Source organism: Myotis brandtii, unplaced genomic scaffold, assembly GCF_000412655.1.
Source record: "Myotis brandtii unplaced genomic scaffold, ASM41265v1 scaffold4, whole genome shotgun sequence".
Lineage (NCBI taxonomy): Eukaryota > Metazoa > Chordata > Mammalia > Chiroptera > Vespertilionidae > Myotis > Myotis brandtii.
The window spans coordinates 3,796,040-3,805,608 of NW_005365371.1; the positions used below are offsets into that span (position 1 = coordinate 3,796,040).

General features: G+C 44.4%; 1 pseudogene; it reads right to left on the reverse strand.

Annotated features, from left to right (window-relative positions):
- Positions 1–23: 23 nt before the first annotated feature.
- On the reverse strand, positions 24–1,854 carry LOC102241978 (annotated as a pseudogene).
- Between the last annotated feature and the right edge of the window lie 7,715 nt (positions 1,855–9,569).

Below are 9,569 nucleotides of genomic sequence, written 5' to 3' on the forward strand. Positions count from 1 at the left end.
ATATATATATATTTATATATATATTTTACAAATAATGGCTATTGCTTACTCACATGGCTTAATATGGGTATAATCATAATTTTTTTTGGATCGAAAAGAAAAAGAAAGAAACACAGTATCCAGGAGAGAAAGTGGCAAACATTTCGTAGTTTCTTCTCCAAAGTATGTTTATGTAGATGGTACACCTCTCAGATAACTTTCCCCCCCAGCTTTGCCATTCTTATCCTTAAAGCTGTGAGCGACGGGCCCTCCGTGCCGTCCCCTGGCTGTCTGGGCAGCATGTGGAGGCGGGCGGACAGGGCTGCCCAGGCGTTCCTCTTGCTCTCTCAGCGACGGGGAGTGTTTGCGGGGAGAAGGATGGCGTGCGTTCTCCGGGGGCTTGACCTCCGCTCTCTCCCTGGGGAGAGGTGATGGCCTGGCCGGCTGGTGCGCCTGACCGTGCGCCCTGGGCTGGGGGGCAGGTTCCCAGCTTCTCCCTCGCCCTCCTCCTCATCGATGACAACCAGCTCGGCATGGATGACGCCGTCACAGCCCGTCAGGAGCCCCCTCTCCTCCGCATGGTCTTCTGCCTGCTGGTACCCCATGAAGATCACGGTCACGGGTCAGAAGGCAGGGAGTGCACGATGTTGTATCGCACGTCTTCCTCGGCCCCCTGCACGTGGGAGAAGGGCTCTGGCGCTCAGACCTCCCAGCGAGCCCTCCTCTGGGGCCCGGCCTTGCCTGGGGGAGGGCGCCTGCTGGTCCGGCGTCCCATCTGTCCCATCCGCTCCTTCCCAAGCGGCCGGCAGCCGCTCTGCTGGTGGAGTCACCCACCGGCGGGGGTGAGGGGTCGGCCGAGGGGGGCTGTGTGGATGCCAGTGGTCACCCCTCTCCCCCGACAGCCCGTTGTCCACGTGGTGGACGGAGTGGTTCCTGTCGCCTCTGGATCCTTTCCTGGAGGTTGGGTCCGAGGGCTGCTTTCTCCCGCTGCGGGGTGGCGGGCCTGCAGAAGGGGTTGGCGTAGCCGGGCTTGTGGTACTCGGTCGGGGACCGGTGCTCCTCTCGGACGCCAGTCTCGGGAGGTCCTCCTCCTCCACGGCCCCCGGCCGTCGGTGCCGTCGAGCGCGGCCCTGTGGTCGGAGCTGACTGCGTACACCGACCTCGCCCGTGAAATCCTCCGACGGCAGCGGGACGGAGGACAGAACTGTGCTCTCGCCCGTCTTCAGGTCTTTCTTCACCTTGATTTCCATGGCGTACAGAGCTTTTCTATTTTGCTCATCGCCTTCTAGTCCATCATTTCTTTCCTTCCTTAACTGGGAAGGGACGTAGATTTTGGAAGGTCGGCGATATTAGCATAGATGTCTTCAATCGACTCTCCTGGCGTTGCTTCCTTTTCCACCTTCACAGACCTTATTGTGTCTTCCGTTGTCCTCTCCACGGATGTTAGTTTCTTTAAAATCGCCTCTTCGTGAGTCGAGATCTGTAGCTCAGCCCTTTCAAGGTCTTGGGTCTCTTCTTCAAGCCTGAGGATGCTCCGGTCCAGGGCCTGGATCTGGCGCTGGTCCTGCCGGTTCTGCCTCTTCAGCTCCTCCTGCTCCTTCCCGCCGCCGACTCCGACTCCGACTCCGTCCAGCTCCTCCTCCTTCCCGCCGCCGACTCCGACTCCGACTCCGTCCAGCAGCCAGCTCTCCCGCCGGGCCTTTTTCTTCAGGTGCTGGTGCTGCAGCTTCTCCTCCTCTATCTTCAGGCGCTTCTCGGAGATTTCCTCCTGTATTCTCCTTTTATCCACGGAGACGGTCACAGTCTTTCTTTCAGATTCACGTGTTAGGTTTCTTGCACCGCCCTTTCTCCACCTTGGCACTGTTAACATTTGGGGCCGGGTCCATAACATGTTTTTTAATCCTCACCCGAGGACATGTTCATTGATTTTTAGAGAGAAGGGAAGGAAGAGAGAGAGAAATATCAATGTGCGAGAGATACACCAATCCATTGCTTCTCACGCCCAGCCTATGTGACATTATTGGGTTTTGAAACTGCGACCTTCAGTGTACCAAGCCACACCGGTCAGGGCATCATAATCTTTTTATGCAATGATTTTTATATTTGCATGTTTCATTTTAGACTTTGTCCATATGCATAGCCCATTTTACATAAGTATAGTAGTAATATATATTGCCTTTTTCACTAATTATGAAATATAAACTTTTCTATGATTCTACAGCTTTCATAATAATCCTTGTAATCCTATATAATAAAAGGCTAATATGCAAATTGTCCACTCAGGAGGAGTTCGACTGACCGGGAGTTCGACCATTCGCTATGACGTGTGCTGACCACCAGGGGCGGCACAGAATGAAGGAAGGCCCTGGCTGGCAGCCGGCAGCTGGGGAAAGGAAGGTCCCAACTGGCTCTGATCGCCAGCCAGGCCTAGGGACCCTACCCGTGCACGAATTTCGTGCACCAGGCCTCTCGAGTCTATATAATATTACTCAGGCAATAATTTATTTATCCTTTTCATTAGACATTCAGATTGTTTCTATTTTTTGGTGGTTTTTTTGTTGTTGTTTTTTACATTAGATGTGATGCATATAGCTTTCATCCTATGTTTAATTATTTCTTTGGGATAAATTCCCAAGAATGGGATTACAAGTCGATGGATAGACATTTTTATGATTTTTAAAAAATTATACAGCATAGTGATTAGACATTTATATAACTTATGACATGATTCCCAAAAAAAGTCTAGTACTCACCATGCATAGTTATTATATTATTGACTATATTCCCTATGCTGTACTTTACATCCCTATGATTACTTTGTAACTGCCAAGTTGTACTTCCTTTTTTTAAAATATATTTTTATTGATTTCAGAGAGGGAGAGGGAGAGATAGAAACATCCATGAGGGGAGAGAATCACTGATTGGCTGCCTCCTGCACGCCCCCTACTGGGGATCGAGCTCACAACCTGGGCATGTGCCCTTGACCAGAATCAAACCCGGAACCCTTCAGTCTGCAGGCCGATGCTCTATACACTGAGCCAAACCAACTAGGGCCAATTTGTACTTCTTAATCCCTTCATCTTTTTCACCAGTCTTCCAACTTCCCTCCCATCTAGCAACCATCAGTTTGTTCACTGTATCTGTGAGTCTGTTTCTATTTTGTTTGCTTATTTTGGTTTTTGTTAGAGTCCACATATAAATAAAATCATATAGTATTTGTCTTCTCTGATATGCAGTCCCATTTTAACAAGTTCCTATTCAAGGTCCAGTTCAAACATTCCCAGAGAAGTCTTCCCTGATTTCTTTTTTTTTTTTTAAAGATATTTTTATTGATTTCAGAAAGGGAGAGAGAAAGAGAGAGAGGGAGGGAGAGAGAGAAACATCAGTGATGAGAGAGAATCATTGATTGGCTGCCTTCTGCATGCCCCCCACTGAGGGTCCTGAAACCTGGGCATATGCCCTGCCTGAGAATTGAACCATGACCTCCTGGTTCATAGGTGATGCTCAACCACTGAGCCATACCAGCTGGGCAATCTTCTCTGATTCCCTGATTTCTTTACTCAGAGGTAGGCACTTCTTTTTCTGTGCTTCTATTGCACTGTTGTTGTTGGTTTTGTTTGCTTTTATTTATTTATTTATTTTTGTTTTTAAATATATTTTATTGATTTTTTACAGAGAGGAAGGGAGAGGGAGGATAGAGTTAGAAATATCTATGAGAGAGAAACATCGATCAGCTGTCTCCTGCACACTCCCTACTGGGGATGTGCCCGCAACCAAGGTACATGCCCTTGACTGGAAACCAGAATCGAACCTGGGACCCTTCAGTCCGCAGGCCGATGCTTTATCCACTGAGCCAAACCGGTTAGGGCTGTTGTTTTAAATTTAGGTATTACATACATATATATATAGCAAACAGCACAAATCTTAATTATAAAACTTGATAAATATTTTCACATGTGCACAGAGACAACACTGCACAGATCAAGATATAGGACTTCTCCAAATCCCCAGAAGGCTCTATTGTGATCCCTCCCATTATTATCTCTATCCCTAGTGTTGACTTCCATTTGGCTTTTATCATTGACTAGAGGCCCGGTGCAAGAATTCATGCACAAGTGGGGAGGGACCGTGGGAGGTTGGCTGGCCAGGGGGAGGGACCGCAGGAGGTTGGCCACTGGCTCCAAGGAGGGTGCGGCTCTTGGCCTCGCTGGGAAAGGGGCCACATCTGCCGCCACCCACCCCCAGTTCCCGGTCCCAGCCCAGGGCCCGAAGGCCCCAGCAGGGTCAAGAGAGGAGGTGATGGTCACTGGGCTGGGTGTGGAAGGAACAGACACCAGATGCCGATGCTGCCCCACCATCATGCGGCTCCCCACTTCCCCCCCTCCTTCCCTCGCCACCATGCTGCCACCGCAGCAGGCGGGTGGCCCCCAGGAAAGGGAGAGGATGGGAGCGAGACAAACCCTTGGTCGAGGGCTGACTTTCAATGGATTGCAGCAAGGGAGCTGCTCTGCTATGAATGGTTTAGCACCAGGGGCTGATGGGGGCTGGCCAGCTGCAGGAGGTTGGGAGCACACTGACCACCAGGGGGCAGCTCCTGCGTTGAACATCTGCCCCCTGGTGGTCAGTGCATGTCATAGTGACTGGTTGACCAGTCATTCCAGTCATTCGGTCATAACAGTCACTTAGGCTTTCAATATATATAGATTAGCATTTGGCTGTTCTTGAATGTCATAAAAATGGAATCATACATGTGTACCTTTTTGTGCCTGGCTTTCTTCACTCAGTATTATATCTGTGAGATTCATTCATCATATAATTCATTCTTTTTTATTGCTATTATCCATTGTATGACAATATTACAATTTAGTCTACTGTTGATGGACATTTAGACTACTTTCAATTTTTGCCTATTATAAATAATACTGCTATGAATATTCATATACATGTCTTTTGGAGGCTGTATCTATACACTAATTTTTTCCAGGGAATATATGTAGGAGTGAAATTGCTGACTTATAGGGTAGGTGAATATGGATATTTAATTTTGACAAATGATATTGACAAACAGTTACCCAAAGTAGTCCCATTTGCACTCGTACCAGCAGTGTATGAGAATTCCAGTTGCTTCACATTCTCACCAACACTTTTAGTTACAGGCATTCTGGTAGATGTTTAGCAGTATCTCATTGTGGTTTTAATTTGCATTTTCATGATGAGTAAACATCTCTTCATATACTTATTGGTCATTTGGAGATCCTTTTTTGAGAACTGCCTGCTCAAGTTGTTTGCCCAGTTTTTACTGGTTCTTTGTCTTTTTCTTACTGGTTTATAGGAGTTCTTTAGAATTCCCAAGATGAGACCTTTGTCAGATATGTGTGTTATGAATGTTTTCTCCTGTCTGTGGTTTGCCTTTTCACTTTTAATAATGTCTTTCGATGAAGAGAAGTTCTTGATTTTTAAGTTCCATTTATTAATCTTTCCCCTTATTGGTCACTGCTTTTTGTGTCCTGTTTTAAAAAACCTCCCCACTGCATTCTGATTTACCTGTATATTTATGTGCCTCTTCCCCACTCCTGTGAGATCCTTGAGGGCAGAGGCTGTATCTTATTCTGCTCTGTATACCCAGAACCTAGCATAGAGTTTAGAATATGGTAGCAGTTCAGGAATCACTTGATTAATGAGTTAATTCATGCACTGCATCAAGTAACACACACAGTCTCTGGGCACAGAGATTTTACTTCTAATGATGAAAATAAACAATATTGAGAAAACCCTTGAAGCATATATATGAGAAGGAATAATTATAACTGGTTAATTCTTGAAACTGCATATGAACTGCCTTTTATAGAAATTTCTATGTTTGCAGGCATATGTATGCCTGCTGCAAAAGCTAGTAACCAACTATTGAAAAGTTCATTAAATAGGATCCAGTTTTCATTTTTATTGTAAAAGGAAATCATTTAGAATTTAAATGAATCCCTGTTTTTTCCCCAGAGAATTGAATTTAGATAGAAGATACAAGCTGAGCACTCAGAAAGCATTATAATATGAAGAAACATTTGTTCACTATATAAAACTATCTCATTAGATTCTTACAACAAACCCAAAGCAAGTAAAGTAAGTGTTAGGTTAGCTTCATTATGCCGACAAAGAGATTATAGCCCAGAGGAACTTGACTTCCTGTGTAACAGTGAGTAGGGCTGGGGAGATGATCCTATGTCATCTGACTCTACAGTCCTGAATATTGATGGTTGAGATATTTTCCCCCAATCCCGATTCCATCTTAAGGTATTTCTTCTTGAGTCAGTGCTATGGTCGTTGGTACCCGAGAGACCTGGATCTCAATTCCTGCTAAAATACCTATTAGTTATGTGAACTTGGGTAGTTCAGTGAGCCTCAGTAATAATTTGAGCCTGTTTCTCTTTTATAAAATGATGCCTACTTATCAGTTTATTTTGAGAATTAATAAGATGCAAGATGCTTACAGTGGGTTAGTCCTCTCCTTCTGTTTTATTTTTTATATTCTCATCCGAGGCTATGTTTACTAATTTTAGAGAGAGGAAGGAAGAGAGAGAAACATCAATGTGAGAGAGAAGCATCATGTGGTCGCCCTTTGCACGCACCCCAACTAGGGACTGAATCCAAAACATAGGCGTGCGCCCTGACCTTTCAGCATACGGGATGATACTCCAACCACCTGTGCCACACTGGCCTGGCCAGGGCCTCTCCTTCTGTTCTTGAATCTCAGCTTAGCAAAAATAATTTTTATATGCAATGTCTATTAGAACATCTTATAGTTGGGCAATTACAATGATCTGATATCTGACTGCCTGGTATCACTCAGATTTTCAGATGGTATCTCTGTTCAGAACCTAATGGCTTATCTAACAGCAGACACTCTCAAATGGATATTAAAATGGTGCTTGTGGGTCAAAAGAAATCGTTGGAATTTGGCTTTAACTCCTTAAAGTGCCAAACTTAGTTGAGACTGGTGATGACAGCTGTAGATCCTTTTCCTTAGGGTAAATTTGTGACAATGAATTCAATGGTTAATCTTATGAACCAGTCACTTGTTTTGGAAACTATATAATTGCAGTAAGTAGTTTTACTAAGTAAGGCCAGCTTCAGATTAAGTTCTTCCCCTTCCTGTAGTAGGCCCTCTAGGGTAACAGAAGCCTGGACTCTGCCATGAAAAAATTAAAGCATTACCTCTTCACAGATGTGTTAATAATCTTACAATTTGGCTTCCTGGAGACACAGCTACTAGTTATCACTTTGTTGGTGATATTTCTGAGGAGAAAGCAAATGGGAGTCTGAGAGCACAAATGGAGCATGGGTGAGAAAATAACTTGCCTAATGCCATAAAAGGCTTCCTAACGCTGAAAGGCTTGAGAGAACAGGATAGACAGATGTTCCATTCTGGGGGATATTGTGGGGTCTGGAGGTGGGATTTGAGCAAGGAATAGAGGAAGTTGAGAAAATGGAATTTACTGGCAGAAGGAAAAGATGATGACAATCAGGCCAATATTCCCCAAAGAAGAGGGACAGACTAATCAGCTTCCTTGTGGGTGGGGTTCAACCTCAACTGACAGCTGACTAAACCAGAGAACACATTCCCTTAATAGGAGGGAGAGAAAAAGGAAGACAGGAGATGTTGAAATATCTGCCATTTATACCAGTCCGCCAAAGAGGAAGTTCTTCTTATTTTCTTCACTACTATAAAAATATTACAAACTTCAACCCACTCCAATTAGGCTTCCGTCTCCATCACACTGCAAATGTTCTTGGTCTCCAGTGACTTCTTGTATCTCATGAAAACTTTGCTGTCCTTTTTACTTGACTCCTGGGCAGAATTAAACACAGCTGGTTGCAGATCCTTCTTAAACATTTTTGCTACTGGCTCTCTTGACACCCGACTCTGGTGTTTCTCCTTCCTCACTGGCCAATATTCCAGTTGGTGATCTTCAGGCCTAGGTTCTGGGCTCTCCTCTTTAATTTCTCCCTATATGGCCTTATTCTTTCTCATGGAACTAAACTCCACCTATAAGGCTGACAATTTCTCAAATCTTAACTCCAGGCCACCATTCCTTCAAGCTTCAGACTCACATATCCAACTTCCTATACTATATCTGAACTTAGAAGTATCACAATTAACACAGCCAAAATGCTTTCTCCGCACCAAATCTGCTTGACCCACCAGTCTTCCTGCCTTAGTAATGATACCACTACTTACCCACCTGAAACATCGAGTCATTCTTGGTTTCTCTTTCTTTCCTTCCCAAACATCTAATTCAACAGTTTTAATTCTACCTTCAAGGTGCATCTCTAATTTATATACTACTTCCAAGTTCCATTGCCACTACTCTGGTCCAGGCAACCTTCATTTTGTACCTTGATCACTGCAATAGTCTCTACTCTTGCTCTCTTCCAACCCACTCTCCATATAACAAATGGTTTCTCATTGCACCTGGGACACTGCCTGAGCCCTTTACTAGGGCCTAACGTGGCCTTATATGATCTGGCTTTTACTCATTTTATGCCATTCCCTTTGCTCATTACACATGCCAGACACATTGACCTTCTCTGAATACCTCAAATACATCAAAAACTTTCCTGGTCCACAGCCTTTGCATTTGTTTTCCTCCTACTCTTACCAGGGTCTTCTCATCCTTCAGATCTCAACCTTAATATTATTCCCCAACATCTTTTTGTTTTTTGTTAATCCTCACCCAAGGGTATTTTTTCCCATTGATTTTTAGAGAGAGTGGAAGAGAGGAAGGGAAAGAGAGAGAAACATCGATTGGTTGCCTCCCATACTTGCCCTGACTGGGGCAGGAACTGAACCTGCAACCCAGGTTCCTTTGATCAGAAATAAGATCCGTGACCCTTTGGTACTGACCACTGAGCACACTGGCTAGGAAATTCCCTACTGGCTCCTTTTCTAGTTTTCTCTCATTGTATTTGAATTAAAGCTGTATTTTTTTCATTTGCTTATTGTCTGTATCCCTAAATATAAAGGAAATTCCCAGAGGGCAGGGGCTGTGTCTTTTTTGTTCATCGCATCTCTATCTTTTGGCACATAGTGAAAGTAGTTAAGGATAAGGATAGGTAGTTTGTCACTGGAGGAATGGAAAGGTGCTCTATTGGCTAAATCTAAGTAGAATGGCCACTTCTTGACCAGTCTATGTGGCCAGGGAGAGAAGAAGGTCTTGAAAGAAGATGGCAAGTTCCATGCGGGTACGTTGCTGAAGCATGAGGATGAGGAATAGTTCCACAAAAGAGTAGCAGCACAAACCAGGCCCAGGGGTTACTGTGAACTAGGCACCAATCCCAATTTCTACTACACAATAACATTAGTGGCTTTTCTCCCATTAATTTAGCAATTACTCTTTTCTTTAACTTGCTTAAGCTGAGTCCTTAATTTGTCATTATTGGTGGTTTGAAAAACTAGACACTTGAATTGCCCAAATATATCAAATATAGAATCTTACTTTCCTAGCAAGACTACCAAACCCAATTATTTCATGACAATTCAACCAACATTTACAGAGCACTCACCATAAATGTCCAACTTACTACAAAGAGCAGAA